Raw genomic sequence first — 22,017 nt, forward strand, 5'->3', positions numbered from 1 at the left:
CCAGACGCTATCAGATATGAGATTGAGGCCTCAAGCTATCAAATGCAAGAGAAATTTCCTTTTTTCAGAAAGTAAGGTATTAAATATAAAGCCTTTATTTTCAATTATAGCACTTGAGCTCCTGATTGAACCCTTTCTATTGCTGCCTAGGAGAAATGCCAACTTGCTTGTAGCATAAATCAATCAAATAATATTCCACTTTGATGAAGCCTTTTATTACATGATTCTCAGGGTTCCATAATAAGACATACATGTTAGAAGCTCAGATATTTTAAAAGTAGACATTACAAATATGAGGCAAAGCCTAAACTTTGATTTAAAAGATAAAATGGAGGATAGAAATTTAAAAAAAAAAATCCACAAGACCTAAAAAACTGAAAAATAAAAGCATTTATAACAAAAATGCAAACTTTCTCTCTGTACTTTTCACTTACTTGTTCTGTAAACCTAAAACTTCTCTGTAAAAACAAAGCCTATTAATTAAAAAAAAAAACATGAACCATGAATTGCCTATAATGAATATTTAAGAGTGTTATATCTAAAAAGTGAATGCAAATGAAAACATTGCTGATCTTAAGACTTCCATGTTGCAAATGACTTGTGCACACACACTTATAAATGTTAAATATGTTCATGATAACTGAATTTAAAAAATTGAAACATATCGGGACATGAATTGGAAAAATACTAACAAAATGTTCCCTACCTCATTATATATTGTAAGTGATTTGAGGGTTTCTAATGCATTTGAAAAGTCTCAGGCCCAAATATCTTCCCTCAAAACTCACGTTTCTACCTTTGGTGGCATCTGCATTATTTTGTTAAAACAAATTGATTTGTATTATATAAAATACCTAATAATGTCATTCAGTAATGTATTTGCAAATATTTTCTGATACATCCATTTTAAAAGTTCAGAAAGGAAACAAAAATAAAAATGACATACAATGGACTTTAAAGGTTTATAACCTAGAAGTTTAGAGGAAAAATGAACCTCTATGACTAAAACTGAATCTGCATATGGCAGGTTTAATCTGTGTCATGACAGTGATATTTAGAATAGTTCAAGACCAAGCACTAAACATGACTGATTTTCTCAATACAGAGATTCAGTAAGTTATCGCTTTAGCTCAAATTCTAGACAGTTTATGTTCAAATACTCAATATACTAGGATAATTACCAAAGTAAAGAAAACAACTTATTTTTGCCAGCCCTAGTGCTTAATGATAAGAGTCAGTATTGCAAGGGAGTAAGAAATCTCAAGAGACTTGAAGTATGCTCATCGTTTAAGTAGGAAGATATGGACATATGGCAATCAAATTTCTGATCAAAATGTTTGGAGGCACTTTGATGACAGAAATACTCTTTTGAGCATCATCTATTTAGGCACTCATATGCCTCCGGAACATGTTGGCCAATAAAACATATTTCCATTTATGTCCTGCCAAGTCTCACTCATTAGCTAAAAATTCTTATCTTGCAGCTTTTATAAAAAGGACTTTGGCTTAACAGGATTATATTTCAAAATTAAGGTTTTTATAATTTGTTTTAACTTGCCATGTTACCACAAGTATTACAGTACTGGAACTTAGTTTTTAAACATTCACTTCATCCTTGTCCTTCACTAAATTTTTGATCACATATGTTAGTAAAATTAAAAACATTTTTTTGAGAATATTATCCGGCATTCCTCACTCTTTGCTAAAAAATAATAAAATAATCAAAATTCAGGAGGAAAGGAGAAAGGAATATTGTAAGATTATAATACAAATAAGTCTGAATAATCTACTTACAGGTAAGCCATAATATAATCAAAATATGTTTGCAAAATTAATGCAAGCAGTTTTTGAAGTATTGATTGAAAAAATTAACTCCTTCAGTGTTTTCTTTGTAAAATGTGTGTTTGACCCAATTTAATTTATGATCCTTTCTTTCAACTTCCAAGATGTTACATACTTCTAAGTAGGATAGACCCAGAACTTGTATTCTCTTCTTCACTACAGAGAAATATATATTTGAATAAACATAAAACTAGTATTTAGCAGAGATAATGACTGCCTGAAAAGCCAAATTGCATCAGGTTTGTTACTTTAGAAGCAGACATTACCAGAGAAGACACTAGATTCATTATCTATTGCTGTGTAAAAAGATACTGCAAACATAGTGGCTAATGGACGTAAGTCTCTATGTATCACATAGTGGAAGCCACCTGACCACTAGTTATTACAAACGTAGTGACTTCAAAAGACACATTATCTCATGTTTTCTGCAGGTCAGAAGCCTAGGAATGATGTAACTGGGTTTTCTTTTTAGGGTTTCACAAGACTGAAACCAAACTCTCAGTCTAGCTGTGTTCTCATCTGGATCTCAGCATCCATTTTCAACCTCATAGGTTGTTGGCAGAATTAGTTCTTCATGGTTGTAGGATTAAATTCTCAGTTTTCTTGCTGGATGTTAACTAGGGGCCATTCTGAGGTCTTAGAAGTTCTTAACACATAACCTCTCCAAAACATGGCAGTTTGCTCCTTTAAGGCCAACAGGAGAATCTCATTTTGAACCTCTCTGGCCAATTTCAGGGCTCATCTGATTATTTCAGGCCACCTAAGATTATCTCCCCTTTTAGTAACTGAAAACCAATGGATTAAATATCTAAATTACATCTGTAAAATGCCTTCTGCCATATAACTTAATATAATCACCAGAGTGATTTCTCACCAGATGGGTAAGGCCTGTATATTCTCAAGAGAAGGAGTTTACACAATGAGGCAGGAATATTGGAACCTTCTTAGAATTCTATCATGGATGCCAAAAAATGAGTATAATAAAATGATGCAGGATGAATCATTGTAATAAAATTTTGCCAATGTAGAAGTCAAAGATATGAGCATTGAAGACAATGTTGGGAAAAAATGGGAAAGTTTTTACTGCTACAAAATATAAATTAGTTGTCAGATGATTTCCTTTTCTGATGTAAATTCACAATTTAGTAAGACCTAGTAAAATTGACTCATTTAGGAATCAGTATCAAAGTTTTAGTGTGGATATATACACAACATGTTATGAAAACACTTTTCATAACCTACACATAGAAATGCATTTTGGAGAAAATAATGTGGTTGTGTTTACATTAGAAGAGAAACAGAGTAAGAAAGAATGTCAGGTAAATGGTAAATGTCAAGAATGGGTAAATTAAAGGCCCCAGATTCCAAGTTCTTGAGAAAAAATTTTCAAACCACAATCATTTTTGTCACTTTCTATAAGTTAAAGAAATTTTCAGTGCTGCTTGTAATGCAGATGGAGCAATATTTATGAAGTGAAAAGTCATAGGAAAACCGATGGTATATGTAACTGGTTTATAAGCTTAATATTATAGCCGTGCCATTTTCTTTACAGAGGCCAATGACCTCTTTCAATATTTTAATCCTATTACTTGCTGAAGATCAGAGTTTAACTTAGCTAAACAATGATATGCTTGAAGAGATGAAGCATCAGAAACTCTTATCCCCTGAGCATTTTTAGGAGGAGAGGCATACAGATGAATAATTTGAACCTCTCATTGTATTAAATTTGTGACTAACAATATATGCCTCTTTCTGAGAATTCCACTGAGGCCCAGGATATAAAGGTATATTATTCAACAAATGTATTTGTTTGAGAAACATGATATTTAATTTATCTTAATTCTCTCCAGGGTCTCAGTGCAGTAGTTAAGATCCATTCTCTTAATTACTTATGGCTCTAGATAAAATGGAGCATCAGTATTGAGATTGAGGATTAAATTAGCCTCAGTTTGTCAACGTCTATGTAGCAGAACTGTCAGACAATCACTGCGACTGAAATCATCGCTTTTTCTTGTCACTAAATGGGCTGGACAACATGTATCTTTCCTTTCACAAGATCGTGCTTGAAAAAATTGCATATTGGATGTATCATACCACATACACAGCCTCAAGTGAATTAGTTATTATCAAAGTTTACAAGCTGATATATCCTTTAATTTGAAGGCTTGCATAAAATCTCCAGAGTGGTAAAGGCTTATATAATGGCATAAACTCAAGGAGAAAAGATGTGCACAAAATTAAGGAATTTAAGGCTAATGCAAAACTTCAATAAGGCATTATCAAAAGCGGTGGCCAAAACCAAATTCACACTTAAGATGAAAGTTTCATGGAGTGACATTTGTAGTTAAGTGGGATCAGTTAAGTGGTACATGCCACATATCCCATAAGAAAAATGTAAAATAAAAGTAATGTTTGTGAACTGGAATGGAATTCTTTAACAAAACATGCTATTTAAGAACCAAAATTGGGTCCTGACTCAGTCTATCTTTCTTATGGTTTGTTTACAGTTTTTAAAATTAAATACTACATGCCTAGTCTAAAATATGGAAATCACATCATAAGCATAAACTCTCATAAGTTACTCATTTAGAGACCAAGAATGAAATACAATATGTGTTGTGGCTGGAAGTTACATGGAATGGTAGGGGATTGCAGATTCTATCTGTAATACTAAATTCTGCCTGTATTTTATAAGCAATCATTCATTATGAACTCTTATGTACAAATCATACACATGTCAAGCCTATAAAGTGGCCCAGAAACAATTCTTTCTTATATTAAGTTACCAAGTCATATAAAAAATGGATTAAAAGTCTCTCTCAGAAAAAAGAGATGATGAAGTTGGCATAGCATACCCTATGCCAGGATGTCTGTGGTGACTTCAGAAATGTGCAAGGCTCATGTACAAGAAAAGGATGTTGCATATAGAAAGCCTCAAGATGGCAAGAGCAGACAGTGCTATCAGAACAGAGGTGCTCAACCCTTGCAGAAAGCCTCAAAGATGACCAGTTAGTGAGCAGAAGAGCTGTCAAAGCAGATCCTCCAACTACACCATTCACTTGCTCAACACAATCTTTCTATCCCCATCAAGGAAAGACTGACATACATTTGCCTCTGCATGTTCTCACTAATTACAGGTTTCTTCTACAACCTCTCAAGGTCAGCCATCAGAGAGATGAGACTATCAGCTAAAATGGTTATTTGAAATAATGGCAACCTGAAAAAATAAGGATATCCAATGAACACAAGTGATTGTCTTACCGAATTATGGCAAATCAATTAGCACATAGATCTGTGGTTCTAGAAAGCTATTATTCACACTTCAATCTATTCATCTTTTTTTTTACTATAGGAATAACCTCATAATATTCTTTTGCTTCTCTATTGATTGTCCCTTTTGATTCTAACTCTAATGAAACCTTAAAAGCGTGTAACTTCTTTGTATTATTCAAAACTGTATGCCTTGAACCTGGAAGACTATGCATAAACTTGTCACATAAAACTCCTTGTTAAACAGATAAAATGAAAGATGGCATATGTGCAGTTTTGCTACCAAAGTACATTTACTAGGATTTTATAAACTCTTTTAATGTGCTCAGGCTTCTGCAAGAGAGTACCACAGACTAAGTAGCTTAAACAACAGAATTTTATTTTTTCATGTTCCTGGAATCTAGAAATTTTAGATCAAGGTGTGGGCAAGGTTGTTTTATCCTGAATCCACTCTCCTTGATTTTCAGGGGGTTTGTGTATTTATATGATCTTCTTTCTGTGTGTATGTCTGTGTCCGAATGTTCTAATACACTCCTTTTATAAAGACATCAGTTAGATAAGGTCCTACTCTAGTGACCTCATTTTAGACTTATTACCTCTTTAAAGACCCTTTCTCCAAGTACAGTTATATTCTGAGTTAGTAGGGCTTAGGACTTTATATGAAATTTGTGAGGACACGACTCAGCCCTAAACAAAATATATTACTAAGTAGAATTTACTTTTGTTTGTTTTTGCAATATGTAGCTGTTCTTGTGATTCATGAGGGTGTATCATTTCACTACTATATACAAGTTTATGAAGATTTGTAGACTAAATTTATTGCTGATTGCTTTTGTTAATCAGTTTCATAATAAAAACCATTCTGGTTCACAGGTTTTCCATAATAATATCAAACATCAATTAAGCTTAAAGTAAGTGACATATTTTGGCTGTGTCCCTACCCAAATCTCATCTTGAGTTGTAGTTCATAATCCCCACGTGTCATGGGTTGGACTTGATGAGAAGCAATTGAATCATGGGGGCAGTTATCCGCATGCTGCTGTTCTCATGATAGTGAGTGAGTTCTCACAAGATCTGATGGTTTTATAAGAGGCTTATCCTTCTTTTGTTCAGCACTTCTCCTTGCTGCCACCATGCAAAGAAAGATATGTTTGCTTCCTCTTCTCCTGTGCTTCTAAGTTCCCTAAGGCCTCCCCATCCCTGTAGAACTGTGAGTCAATCCAATCTCTTCCCTTTATAAGTTACCCACTCTTGGGAATGTCTTTATTAGCAGGGTCAGAACAGACTAATACCATAAGCATGAGAAGGTTTAAGAATTGGACTTATAAAACTATATGTACAAGTTTATTAAAAGCTTCTAGTTTGTGAGTTATATACATATGTATGTATCATACACAAATATAATTATGAGGCATAATGCCTAGAATAAAAAAGGTATAATTTTCAATTAAACTTGTTTATCAAGTAAAAACATAAAATATTTGAGGCAATAATAAGATATTTGAGGCAATGCTTTACTCAATCATATTTTGTAATGAATTTTTTAATTGATAAATATTAAAAACTTATAGCCCAATTTTGAAAATGTTTGATATTATACCAAAAACAACTTACATTGTTTTTTATACTTTTTATCTTTTTTTTGTTTTATTTTTTATTATAAGTTCTGGGTACATATGCAGATCCTGCAGGATTATTACATAGGTATGCACATGCCGTGATAGTTTGCTGCATCCATTCCCCAGTCACCTACATTAGGTATTTCTTCTAATGCTATCCATCCCCAATCCACCCACCCCCTGCAATTCCTCTACTACCCCCGACCCCTTGTCATCCCTCCAGTATCTCCCCACCCCCCAACAGGCCCCAGTGTCTGATGTGCCCCTTCCTGTGTCCATGTGTCCTCATTGTTCAATTCCCACTTATGCGTAGGAACATACCATGTTTGGTTTTCTGTTCTTGTGTCAGTTTGCTGAGAATGATGATTTCCAGCTTCATCCATGTTCCTGCAAAGGACATTAACTCATCTTTTTTTATGCCTGCATAGTATTGCATGATGTATATGTGCCACATTTTCTTTATCCACTCTATCAATTGATGGGCATTTGGGTTGGCTCCAAGTTTTTGCTGTGGTGAACAGTGTCAGAATAAACATAAAGTGCCACAATAAAGATACATGTGCATGTGTCTTTATAATAGAACAATTTACATTCCTTTGTGTATATACCCAATAATGAGATTGCTGGGTCACATGGTATTTCTATTTCTAGATCTTTAAGGAATCACCACACTGTCTTCCACAATGGTTGAACTAATTTACACTCCCACCAACAGTGTAAAAAGTGTTGCTATTTCTCCACATCCTCTCCAGCATCCACTGTCTCCAGATTTTTTAATAATTGCCATTTAACTGGCGTAACATGGTATTTCAGTATGGTTTTGGTTTGCATTTCTCTAATGACCAGTAATGATGAGCATGTTTGTTGGCTGCATAAATGTCTTCTTTTGAAAAGTGTTTGTTCATATCCTTCGCCCACTTTTTGATGAGGTTTTTTTTCTTGTAAGTTTTTTAAAGTTCTTTGTAGATTCTGGATATTAGCCCTTTGTCAGATGGGTAGATTGCAAAATGTTTTTCCCATTCTGTTGGTTGCCGGTTCGCTCCAATGACAGTTTCTTTTGCTGTGCACAAGCTCTTACATTTAATTAGATCCCATTTGTCTATTTTGGGTTTTGTTGCCATTGCTTTTGGTCTTTTAGTCATAAAGTCTTTGCCTATGCCTATGTCCTGAATGGCATTGTCTAGGTTTTCTTCTAAAGTTTTTATGGTGTTAGGCCTTATGTTTAAATCTTTAATCCATCTGAAGTTAATTTTTGTATAACGTGTAAGGAAGGGGTCCAGTTTCAGCTTTCTGCACATGCCTAGCCAGTTTTCTCTACACCATTTATTAAACAGGGGATCCATTCCCCATTGTTTGTTTTTGTCAAGTTTGTGAAAATTCAGATTGTTGTAGATGTGTGGCATTACTTCTGAGGCCTCCGTTCTGTTCCATTGGTCTATATCTCTGTTTTGGCACCAGTACCATGCTGTTTTGATTACTGTAGCCTTGTAGTATAGTTTGAAGTCAGGGAGCCTGATGCCTCGTGCTTTGTTTTTGTTTTCTGAGAATCGTCTTGGCTATGTGGGCTCATTTTTGGTGCCCTATGAAGTTTAAGGTGGTTTTTTTTCCAGTTCTGTGAAAAAGGTCAGTGGTAGCTTGATGTGGATAGCATCGAATCTATAAATTACTTTGGGAACTATGGCCATTTTTACAATATTGCTTCTTCCTAACCATGAGCATGTAATGATTTTTGATCTGTTTGTGTCCTCTTTTATTTCCTTGAGCAGTGGTTTGTAGTTCTCCTTGAAGAGGGTCTTCTCATCCCTTGTTAGTTGTATTTCTAGGTATTTTGTTGTTTTTGTAGCTATTGTGAATGGGAGTTCACTCATGATTTGTCTCTCTGTTGGTCTGTTATTGATGTATAGGAATGCTTGTGATTTTTGCAATCGATTTTGTATCCTGAGACTTTGTTGAAGTTGCTTATCAGTTTCAGGAGATTTTGGGCTGAGACAATGGGGTCTTCTAAAAGTACAATCATGTAGTCTGCAAATAGAAACAATTTTACTTCCTCTTTTCCTAATGGAATACCCTTTATTTCTTTTTATTGCCTGATTTCTCTGGCCAGAACTTCCAACACTATTTTCAATAGGAGTGAGAGGGAGGGCATGCTTGTTTTGTGCCAGTTTTCAAAGGGAATGCTTTCAATTTTTGCACATTTAGTATGATATTGGCTGTGCGTTAGTCTTAAATAGCTTTTATTATTTTGAGATATGTTCCATCAGTACCTAGTTTATTGAGAGTTTTTAGCATAAAGAGCTGTTGAATTTTGTGGGAGGCCTTCCCTGCGTCTATTGAGATCATCATGTGGTTTTTGTCTGTTTCTGTTAATATGATGGATTAAGTTTATGGTTCTGCATTTTGAACCTGCTTTGTATCCTCAGGATGAAGCCCACTTGATCATGATTGATAAGATTTTTGATGTGCTGTTGGATTCCTTTTGCAAGTATTTGACTGAAGATTTTTGCATCAATTTTCATCCTGGATATTGGCCCGAAATTTTCTTTTTTAGTTGTGTCTCTGCTAGATTTTGTTATCAGGATGATGTTGATCTCATAAAATGAGTTAGGGAAGATTCTCTCATTTTCTATTATTTGGATTAGTTTCAGAAGGAACGGTACCAGTTCCTTCTTGTATGTTTGGTAGAATTTGGCTGTGAATCCTTCTTGTCCTGGACTCTTTTTGTTTCAGAAGCTATTAAGTGCTATCTCAACTTCAGACCTTGTTATTGGCCTATTCAGGGATTCCACTTCTTCCTGGTTTAGTCTTTGAAGGGGGTAAGTGTCCAGGAATTTATCCATTTCTTCTAGATTGACTGGTTTATGTGCAAAGAGGTGTTTGTAGTAATCTCTGTTGGTATTTCTGTGGAATCAGTGGTAGTATCATTTTTTATTGCATCTATTCAATTATTCTCTCCTTTCTTTTTTATTAGTCTGGCTAGCAGTCTATCTATTTTGTTGATATTTTCAAAAAACCAGCTCCTGGATTTATTGTTTTTTTTGAAGGGTTTTTTGTGTCTCTGTCTCCTTGAGTTCTGCTCTGATCTTAGTTAATTCTTGTCTTCCAGTACCTTTTGAATTTGTTTAATTTGGCTCATCTTGTTCTTTTAATTTTGATCTTAGGGTGTCAATTTCAGATCATTCCTTGCTTCTCATATGGGTATTTAGTGCTATAAATTTCCCTTTGAAACTGCTTTAAATGTGTTCCAGAGATTCTGGTACATTGTGTCTTTATTCTCATTGGTTTCGAAGAACATCTTTATTTCTGCCTTCATTTCATTGTTGATTATCCAGTTGACATTCAGGAGCCAGTTGTTCAGTTTCCATGAAGCTGTGTGGTTCTGAGTTAGTTTCTGAATTCCGAGTTCTAATTTGATTGCCCTGTGGCCTGAGAGACTGTTTGTTATGATTTCCATTCTTTTGCATTTGCTGAGGAGTGATTTACCTCCAATTATGTGGTCAATTTTAGATTAGGTGCAATGCGGTGCTGAGAAGAATATATATTCCATGGATTTGGGGTGAAGATACCTGTAGATGTCTATTAGGTCTGCTTGGTGCAGATCTGAGTTCAAGTCCTGGATATCCTTGTTAATTTTCTGTCTCGATCTAATATCAACAGTGGAGTGTTAAATCCTCCCACTATTACTGTGTGGGAGTCTAAGTCTCTTTGTAGGTTGCTAAGAACTTGCTTTATGTATCTGAGTGCTCCTGTATGGGGTTTGTATATATTTAGGATTGTCAGCTCCTCTTGCTGCATTGATCCCCTGACCATTATGTAATGCTCTTCTCTTTCACTTTTGATCTTGTTGGTTTAAAGCCTGTTTTATCAGAGACTAGGATTGCAACTTACGCTTTTTTTTTTCCTTTCCATTTGGTTGATAAACTTTCTTCATCCCTTTATTTTGAGCCTATTTATATCTTTGCATTTGAGAAAGGTCTCCTGAATACAGCACACCAATGGGTCTTAACTTTTTATCCAATTTGCCAGTCTGTGTGTTTTGATTGGGATATTTAGCCCATGTACATTTAAGGTTAATATTATTATGTGTGAATTTGATCCTGCCATTTTGATACTAGCAGGTGGCTTTGCCCTTAATTGAAGCAGTTTCTTCATTGTGTCGATGGTCTTTACCATTTGGTATGTTTTTGCAGTGGCTGGTACTAGTTGTTTCTTTCCCTGTTTAGTGCTTCCTTCAGGAGCTCTTGTAAGGCAGGCCTGGTGGTGATGATACCTCTCAGCACTTGCTTGTCCATAAAGGATTTTATTTCTCCCTCACTTATGAAGCTTAGTTTGGCTAGATATGAAATTCTGGGTTGAAAGTTCTTTTCTTTAAGGATGTTGAATGTTGTTTTTGAGACAAAATCTAGCTCCATAGCCAGCCTAGAGTACAGTGGCACAATCTCAGCTCACTGCATTTCTGCCTTCCTGGTTCAAGCAATTCTCCTGCCTCAACCTCTCAAGTTGCTGGAATTATAAGCATCTGCCACCACACCCAGCTAATTTTTATATTTTTAGTAGAGACACGGTTTCACCATGTTGGCCAGGATGGTCTCAAGCTCCTGACTTCATGATCCCCTCACCTTAGCCTCCCAAAGTGCTGGGATTACAGGTGTGTGTCACCATGCCTGACCTCTTGGGGTTAATTTTCTAAGACAGCAACAACAGCAATAATAAAACATCAGAAAAATTAAAAAAAAAAAAAACTGTATCAAGTTTTTTAATCCTCAACATTTTAAGATATTTAGACATTAAAAAATGTTATCTTCAAAATATATGCTTTTCTTGTTGGAATAATGTAATTTGGGGAATGACGTCACCAACATGATGACTTTCAAGGTAACCCACTCATATCCTCCCACAACAACAAGAATTCTATACACATCTACAGATTAAAGTCTCCCTGCAGGAGCCTCAGGGCTCAGGTAGGAGTTTGCAGAATGCTAGCAGAGCCCAAACATTGTATAATTGCCTTGAGAATTCAAACCAATACTCAGGTGGCTGATCCACCAAATTTGCTCTGGAGTTTAAACTCAGAAATGGCCCAGTGCCCCAAGGGGTTTGGTTACAGCCTGTTTTAGCCTTTAACCTCCAACAAAAATCATCTCCCAGAAGAAACTGCACAAACTAGTGCCTTCGTGAACAGACTTCTCTCTATGCCAACATTGGTCTTTTCACTGAACCTGAGAGTTGCCGTAATCTGGCCCCATCCTGCCTCAGCTGAGGTACAACTCAGAGCTGCTCATACAAGGTCACACACAGGGAGATTCACCATATTTCACAACCCGGAAGTCTGAGCCTCCATGACACACTGTGCTGAGATATTCTGGGTGATAGATAGCTGTCTGGCCAATGAAATTTTCTCTTCAACCTTCATTCAGAGGAGATCCTGAGGGCCTCCAGACTGAGCTCCAGCTCCTCCTATGACAATCAGGGAACAATACTGTCTGTGTAGTGACTTCTTGAGAGGCATGCCTATCTGGCCCACTGTGACAGCCTTCTGGACTTAAGTCCCTGGCCAGTATTCCCACACAGCCCAAGATTGCTCCTTGGATCTTCCCAAGGTTCATCTAAGTTGAAAGGCCACCTCCACCTTAAAATCCTTGAGAAATTCCCAGTGTAGCTGGGCTTAGAGAATCCTCTAGTGCTGAGATGATTGCAGTGGTCACAGGTTCATGGTACTCAATAATCTGCTTAGAAAGCCCTCTGAAAAACAGACACAAAGTCAGACTGCAAAGAATAAAATAAACACCAAATTCCTCACTGTGTTGACATCATTCCATGTTCACAAGCATCAAAAAACTTCAAGGAAATATGACCTCACCAAATAGACAAAATTATGTGCTGAAGACAGATCCTAAAGTAATGGAGATGATATGTTACCTATCAGATAAAGATACAAAATAAACATGCAAAAATCAGTAGTGTTTATATGTGCTAACAGTAATCAATATGAAAAAAAAAGAAAGTAACCAGATTTATTCTAGCTCCAGTAAAATACCCACAAAAAAATGGAATCAAGATAGTTACACACCTATACTGGAAAATTATAAAACACTGATAAAAAAAATTTAGGAGTACATGCACAGAAAATAAAAAAAAATGTGCTTATTGATTAGATGAATTAATGTCATTAAAAGATTTGTACTATCCAAAGCAATCTACAGATTCAATGCAATCTCTGTCAAAATTCCAAGGACATTCTTCATGGAAACAGAAATAGTTACACTACCTAACTTCAAATTATGCTACAAAGCTGTGCTGAACAAAACTGCATGGTACTAGAATAAAAACAGACACATAGACCCATGAAAAAGATTAAAGAACCTAGGACAAACATCAGAGAAAGCACAATACTTTTAATAAATTGTTTTGTAAACCTGGATATCCACATGAAGAATGAAACTACATCTCCATCCTTTACCCTATAAAAACATCAACTCAAAATGAATTAAAGCCTGAAATATAAGACCTGAAACTTTGATACTACTAAAATAAGTTATCAGGAAAATGCTACAGGACATTGGTCTAGGCAAAGATTTTTTGGGTAAAACCTCAAAAAGCACAGTAAAAACAAGCAGAAGTAGACAAATGGGATTACATCAAGCTAAGAATCTTCTCTATAGCAAAGGACACAGTCAATAGAATGAAGAGACAACTTGCAGAATGGAAAAAAAAACATTTACAAACTGTCTATCTGACAAGGAATTAATTATCAAAACATAAGGAATTCACATTAGTAACAAACCCACAAATAATCTTATTTAGTAATGAGCAGAAAATTTGAATCAACATTTCTCAAAGGAAAAAATACAAATGGCCAACATATATATTTAAAAATATCTAATATTACTAACCATCAGGGAAATGCAAATAATCTCACCCCAATCAAAAAGAAAAACAACAAATCCTGGCAAGGATATGGAGAAGGGAGAACCCTCACACATTGTATGTGGGATATAAAGTATTACAGTAATTATGGAAAATTATGGAGGCACCTCACACTAAAAAGAGCTGCCATATAATCCAGAAATCCCACGGCTGGCTATATATTCCAAAGAAAGGAAATCAGTGTATCCAAGAATTATCTGCACTTTCGTGTTTATTGCAGCACTATTCACAATAACCAAGAAATAAAATCCACCTCAATGTTCATCAACAGATGAATGAATAAAGAAAATACAGCATAAACACATAATGGATTACTATTCAGCCATAAAAGGATTGAAATCCTGTCATTTGTAGCAACCTGGATGGAATAGAGGTCATTACATTAAGTGGGATAAGCCAAGCACAGAAAGACAAATTTTGCACATTTTCATTCAAATATGGGTGCTAAAATGTGATTTTAATAGAAGTAGAGAAATAGAACCGTCTTTACCAGAGACTGGGAAGGTGGCAAGTGTGGGTGATGTGAAGAGAAGTTGCTTAAGGGGTACGAAATACAGTTTGGCTGAAGGAGTTTCTAGCATTTGATAGTACAGTAGGGAAAATATAGTTAATAAGTTATATAAAATTAGCTAGAAGAAAATTATATTCCCAACACACACAAAAAAGTATTTGGGTGAGAGATATCCCAATCACCCAAGATTGGATAATTAGGCATTGTATACAAATCAAAATATCACAAAAATCCCTAAAATATGTTCAACTATTATATATCAATTGAAATGCTAAAATCTCTCAAACGAGGTATTGATGGAACATATCTTAATGAGTTATTTATGACAAACCCACAGCCAATATCATACTGAATGAGCAAAAATTGGGAGCATTCTCTTTGAAAACTGGCACAAAACAAGGGTGCCCTCTTTCCCTTGTTGAATATGCCCAGTTATGTCTAGAGAGAAAATTATAGCAATAAATGTCCAGAATTTTTTATTAAACAAGATTCCAAAATCCATAACGTGTATTGTGACTTCATACATTTTCTAGCCCTAGTAGTGAAATACCATAAAAACCTATAAATCCTTTAAATCACTCTATTGATTTAATAAAATTAACAATCTATAAGGTGAAAATTTCTGCATTTCTTTTGTAGAAACATTAGTACTTTATTTTTTCTAAGAGAAAGACTTAACAGGGTTTTGTTTTGTTTTTTGGTATTCTCAATAAAATGCTTTTTTATCATCTGAATAATAAATCTAGACAAGTTACCCTCTAGGCCGAGTCCTTACTTCATTTGTAGTTAAAACTGTATTTCTCATATTGATTCATACTTAATAATGTACCTCCAAGGGCTGAGTTTTCCAGGGAAAATATAGTCAAGGACAAAAAGGACTATTAATTATTAATTATACCTCATACATAGTTCATAGCTGATTTGGCATATTGAGAATTTACTTTTTTTCCAAGAACATGCCATTAATTATAATTAAAATTCCATAAACTGCATTTTAAAACATCATAACCATCTTTATGATTTAAACTGCCTCTAACATCATGCCATTAAATGTATATTTTTGCATATATTTTTATCAAAATCCAGAGACGATATATGATTTAGCCTCTTATAACTTCAAAACCTCTCATAACCACAGAGGGGTTTTTCTCACCTTATCTAAGCACCATTTTTTCTTCTTTAGGCTAATATATATATATATATATATATATATATATATATATTTATTTATTTATCTGGGCATAGTTTTTTTTTTCTTATAGCTTTATAAGGCTTTATATTTTTATTGCATTTTAGGTGTTAGGGTACATGTGAAGAACATGCAAGATTGTTGCATACGTACACACATGGCAGTGTGATTTCCTGCCTTCCTCCTCATCACCTATATCTGGCATTTCTCCCCATGCTGTCTCTCCCCAACTCTTCACTCCCTGCTGTCCCTCCCCTATTTCCCCCCAACAGACCCCAGTGTGTAGTGCTCCCCTCCCTGTGTCCATGTGTTCTCATTGTTAAACACCTGCCTATGAGTGAGAACATGAGGTATTTGATTTTCTGTTCTTGTGTCAGTTTGCTGAGAATGATGGTTTCCAGATTCATCCATATCCCTACAAAGGATACAAACTCATCGTTTTTGATGGCTGCATAGTATTCCATGCTATATATGTGCCGCATTTTCCCTGTCCAGTCTATCGTTGATGGGTATTTGGGTTAGTTTCAGATCTTTGCTATTGTAAACTGTGCCGCAATGAACATTTGTGTCCATGTGTCCTTATAGTAGAATGATCTGTAATCCTTTGGATACATACCCAGTAATGGGATTGCTGGGTCAAATGGAATTTCTATTTTTAGGTCCTTGAGGAATCGCCACACTGTCTTCCACAATGGTTGAACTAATTTACACTCCCAACAATGTAAAAGTGTTCCTCTTTCTCCACATCATCTCCAGCATCTGTTGTCTGAAGATTTTTCAATGATCGCCATTCTAACTGGTGTGTGATGGTACCTCAATGTACTGTAGTTTTGATTTGCATTTCTCTAATGACCAGTGATAATGAGCATTTTTTCATGTTTGTTGGCCTCGTGTATATCTTCTTTTGTAAAGAAGATATCCTGTTCATATCCTTCACCTACTTTTTAATGGGCTTGTTTGTTTTTCCTTGTAAATCTGTTTTAGTAATTTGTAGATTCTCGATATCAGCCCTTTGTCAGATGGGTAGACTGCAAAAATTTTTTGCCATTCTCTTGGTTGCCAATTCACTCTAATGACTGTTTCTTTTGCTGTGCAGAAGCTGTGAAGTTTAAGTCCCATTTGTCTATTTTGGCTTTTGTTGCCAATGCTTCTTTTGGTCATGAAGTCCTTGCCTACGCCTATGTCCTGAATGGTTTTGCCTAGATTTTCTTCTAGGGTTTTTATGGTGTTAGGTATTATGTTTACATCTTTAATCCATCTGGAGTTACTTTTAGTGTAAGGTGTTAGGAAGACGTCCAGTTTCTGCTTTCTACACACTGCTAGCCAGTTTTCCCAATACCATTTATTAAACAGGGAATCCTTTCCCCATTGCTTGTTTTTGTCAAGTATGTCAAAGATCAGATGGTTGTAGATGTTTGGTGTTGCCTCCGAGGCCTCTGTTCCGTTCTATTGTTCTATATCTCTATTTTGGTACCAGTACCATGCTGTTTTTATTACTGTAGCCTTGTAGTATAGTTTGAAGTCCAGTAGTGTGATGCCTCCTGCTCTGTCCTTTTTGCTTAGAATTGACTTGGCTATGTGGGCTCTCTTTTGGTTCCATATGAAGTTTTCTCCAGTTCTCTGAAGGTCATTGGTAGCTTGATGGGGATAGCATTGAATCTGTAAATTACTTTGGGCAGTATGACCATTTTCATGATATTGATTCTTCCTAACCATGAACATGGAATGTTTCTCCATCTGTTTGTGTCCTCTCTTATTTTGTTGAGCAGTGGCTTGTAGTTCTCCTTGAAGAGGTCCTTTACGTTCCTTGTTAGGTATATTCCTAGGTATTTTATTATCTTTGTGGCAATTGTGAATGGCAGTTTGTTCTTGATTTGGCTCTCTTTAAGTCTGTTATTGGTGTATAGGAATGCTTGTGATTTTTGCACATTGATTTGTATCCTGATAGCTAGCTGAAGTTGTTTATCAGTTTCAGGAGATTTTGGGCTGAGAGATGGGGTCTTCTAGATATACAATCATGCCATCTGCAAATAGAGACCATGTGACTTCCTCCTTTCCTATTTGAATACTCTTTATTATTTTTCTTGCCTGATTGCTCTGGCTAGAAATTCCAGTAATATATTGAATAGGAGTGGTGAGAGAGGGCATCCTTTTCTAGTGCCAGATTTCAAAGGGAGTGCTTTAAGTTTTTGCCCATTCAATATGATATTGGCTGTTGGTTTGTCATAAATAGCTTTTATTATTTTGAGATACGTTCCATCAATACCTAGTTTATTGAGGGTTTTTAGCCTAAAAGGCTGTTAAATTTTGTCAAAGGTCTTCTCTGCATCAATTGAGATAATCATGTGGTTTTTGTCTTTGGTTCTTTTTATGTGGTGAATTATGATTATAGACTTGCATATGTTGAATCAGCCTTGCATCCCTGGGATGAAGCCTACTTGATCATGTTGGATAAGCTTTTTGATGTGCTGTTGCAATTGGCTTGTCAGTATTTTATTGAAGATTTTTGCGTCAACGTTCATCATGTGTATTGGGATGAAATTTTCTTTTCTTGCTCAGTCTCTGCTGGGTTTTGGTATCAGGATGATGTTGGTCTCTTAAAACGATTTGGGAAGGATTCCCTCTTTTTGGAATTTTTGGAATAGTTTCAGAAGGAATGGTAGCAGCTCCTCTTTGTATGTCTGGTAGAATTCGGCTGTGAACCCATCTGGACCTGGGCTTTTTTTGGGTGGTAGGCTCTTCATTGCTATCTCAACTTCAGACCTTGTTATTGTTGTGTCAGGGTTTCAACTTCTTTCTGGTTTATGGTTGGGAGGATGCAAGTGTCCAGGAATTTATCCATTTCTTCCAGTTTTACTAGTTTATGTGCGTAGAGTTGTTTGTAATAATCTCTGATGATGGTTGGAATTTCTGTGGAATCTGTGGTGATATCCCTTCATCATTTTTTATTGCATCTATTTGATTATTCTCTCTTTTCTTTTTTACTAATCTGGCTAATGGTCTGTCTATTTTGTTGATCTTTTCAAAAAACCAGCTCCTGGATTTATTGATTTTTTGAAGGTTTTTTTTGTGTCTCTGTCTCCTTCAGTTCTGCTCTGATCTTAGTTATTTCTTGTCTTCTGCTAGGTTTTGAGTTTTTTGGTCTTGCTCCTCTAGCTCTTTCAATTTTGACAATAGGGTGTCAATTTTAGATCTCTCCTTGCTTCTCATGTCGGCATTTATTGCTATATATTTTCCTCTAGACACTGCTTTAAATGTGTCCCAGAGATTCTGGTATGTTGTGTCTTCATTCTCATTGGTTTCGAAGAACATCTTTATTTCTGCCTTCATTTCATTGTTTATCCAGTCAGTATTCAAGAGCCAGTTGTTCAGTTTCCATGAAGCTGTGCAGTTCTGAATTAGTTTCTGAATTATGAGTTCTAACTTGATTGCACTGTGGTCTGAGAGACTATTTGTTATGATTTCCATTCTTTTGCATTTGCTGAGGAGCGATTTACTTCCAATTATGTGGTCAGTTTTAGAGTAGGTGTGATATGGTGCTGAGAAGAATGCATATTTTGTGGATTTGGGGTGGAGAGTTCTGTAAATGTTTGTTAGGTTTGCTTGGTCCAGGTCTGAGTTCATGTCCTATATATCCTTGTTAATTTTCTGTCTCATTGATCTGTCTAATATTGACAATGTGGTGTTAACATCTCCTACTATTATTGTGTGGGAGTCTAAGACTCTTTTTAAGTCATTAAGAATTTGCCTTATGTATCTGGGTGTTCCTGTATTGGGTGCATATATATTTAGGATTGTTAGCTCTTCTTGTTGCATTGATCCTTTTACCATTATGTAATGTCCTTCTTTGTCTCTTTTGATCATTGTTGGTTTAAAGTCTATTTTATCATAGATGACAATTGCAACTCCTGCCTTTTTTTTTCTCTCCATTTGCTTGGTAAATCTTCCTCCATCCCTTTATTTTGAGCCTTTGTGTATCCTTGCATGTGAGATGGGTTTCCTGGATACAGCACATAAATAAGTTTTGGCTTTTTATCCAATTCACCAGTCTGTGTCTTTTGATTGGGGCATTTAGCTCATTTATATTTAGCATTACTATTGTTATGTGTGAATTTGATCCTGCCATTTTGATCGTAGTTGGCTGTTTTGCCCATTAGTTGATGCAATTTCTTCATTGTGGTGATGCTCTTTACCATTTGGTATGTTTTTGGAGTGGCTGGTACTGGTTGTTTCTTTCTATGTTTAGTGCCTCTTTCAGGAGCTCTTGTAAAGCAGGCCTGGTGGTGATGAAATCTCTGAGTACTTGCTTGTTCACAAAGGATTTTATTTTTCCTTTGCTTTTGAAGCTTAGTTTGGCTGGATGTGTAATTCTGGGTTGAAAGTTCTTTTCTTTAAGGATGTTGAATATTGGTCCCCACTCTCCTGGCTTGTAGGGTTTCTGCTGAGAGATCTGCTGTGAGTCTGATGGGCTTCCCTTGGTGGGTAACCCGACCTTTCTCTCTGGCTGCCCTTAGCATTTTCTCCTTCATTTCAACCCTGATGAATCTGACGATTATGTGCCTTGGGGTTGCTCTTCTTGAGGAATATCTTTGTGGTGTTCCCTGTATTTACTGGACTTGAATATTGTCCTGCCTTGCTAGGTTGGGGAAGTTTTCCTAGATAATATCTTGAAGAGTATTTTCCAGCTTGGATTCATTCTCTTCATCACATTCAGCTTCACCTATCAAACATAGATTAGTTCTTTTTACATAGTCTCGTATTTCTTGGAGACTTTGTTCATTCCTTTTTAGCCTTTTATCGCTAATCTTGCCTCCTCATTTTATTTCATTGAGTTGATCTTCAACCTCTGATATCCTTTCTTCTGCTTGGTCAATTCGGTTGTTGAAACTTGTATATGGTTCACGAAGTTCTTGTATTGGGTTTTTCAGCTTCGTCAATTTGCTTATATTCCTACCTAAGTTGTTTACTCATTAGCATTTTGTCAAATCTTTTTTCAAGGTTTTTAGTTTCTTCGTATTGGGTTAGAACATTTTCTTTTAGCTCACAGAAATTTCCTATTACCCATTTTCTGAAGCCTGATTCTATCAATTCATCACACTAATTCTCCATCAAGCCTTGTTCCCTTGCTGGTGAGGAGTTGTGATCCCTTGTAGGAGGAGAGGCATTCTGGTTTAGGGTGTTTTCATCCTTTTTGTGCTGGTTTCTTCCCATCTTTGTGGATTTATCCACCTGTCATCTTCATAGTTGTTGACTTTCAGATTGGGTCTCTGAATGGACGTCCAGTTTGTTGATGATGAAGTTATTCCTTTCTGTTTCCTAGTTTTCCTTCTAACAGTCTGGCCCCTCTGCTGTAGGACTGCTGAGGTCCACTCCAGGTCCTGCTTGCCTGAGGACCACCTGCAGTGGCTGCAGAACACTAAGAATGGCTGCCAGTTTCTTCTTCTGCTATCTTTGTCCCAGAAGGATAATGGCCAGATGTCAGTCTGAGCTCTCCTTTATGAGGTGACTCTTTGGATATATGGGGGTCAGGGGACTGCTTGAGGAGACAGCCTGTCCTTTATAGGAGCTCAAGTGCTGAGCTGTGAGCTCCATTGTTCATTCAGAGCTGCTGGGCAAGTACTTTTAAGTCTGCTGCAGCAGAACTCATAAACCCCCTTTTTTTCTCCCAGGTGCTCTGTCCAAGGGAGTTGAGTTTCTGGTGTGCTGCTGCCTTTTTTCAGGCTGCCCTGCCCAGCAGGGAGGCAGCCTTGTCACTGCCTGCAGAGGCTTTGCTGAGCTGCTGTGGGCTTTGCCTAGCTGTCATGTGAACTTCCCTGAAGTCCTGTAGATGCTGGTATAGTTAGAACTGCCTCAGCAATGGTGGCCCACCTCTATAATGGTGGACCCTTTCTGTAATATTGGGCTGCCTTGGCAATGGAGGGCTGCCTCAGCAATGGAAAACTACCTCCATAGAGGTGGACTGCCTCAGTAATGGCAGATGCCCCTCCCGCACAAAGCTGGACCTTCCTGGGTTCAACTGTGCTTGCTGTGAAACTCTCAATCCAGAGCGTTTCCAGTTACTGTTTTTTTGTAAGGGTGGGACCAACTGAGCCTGATCACCTGGTTCCCTGCCTCAGAGCCTTTTTTATTTTTTTTTTATTTTTTTTTGTTGTTGTTGAATGGTTGACTGCCTCTCTGGTGTTTGAGTCACCTGTTGAAAGGCACCAGGATCATGTGATTTTCCATGCAGTGACTCACTGCGCCAGCTGAAACAGCAGCACTGAGATTCATGGCACTTTTTTGCCCAAGAATCTCTTGGCCTGGCTCCCTGTTTTAGTTCCCTTTTTAATCAGATGAATGGGGGACTCTGCCTTCCTGGAGCTACAATCGCCAGCTAAAATGGCCCCCAGACCCCCATATATTTTGTATGGAGAACCACTGTGCCGGGGCGCTGGCAAAACAGCTGCACTGGCAAAAACAGCCACACCAGCAAAAACAGCTGTGCCGGCCAAACCAGCTGTGCTGGCGACCCATATGGCTCCTCCACCTGGGAATTTCCTGGTCTGTGGGCAATAAAAACCTGTCTGGAAATGCGGCATTTACTAACCCTCCATGCTTTCACTGGAAACTGCAATCCTGAGCTGCTCCTAATCGGCCATCTTGGATCCCTCCTCCTGGGCATA

This window comes from Saimiri boliviensis, chromosome 7, assembly GCF_048565385.1.
Source record: "Saimiri boliviensis isolate mSaiBol1 chromosome 7, mSaiBol1.pri, whole genome shotgun sequence".
Lineage (NCBI taxonomy): Eukaryota > Metazoa > Chordata > Mammalia > Primates > Cebidae > Saimiri > Saimiri boliviensis.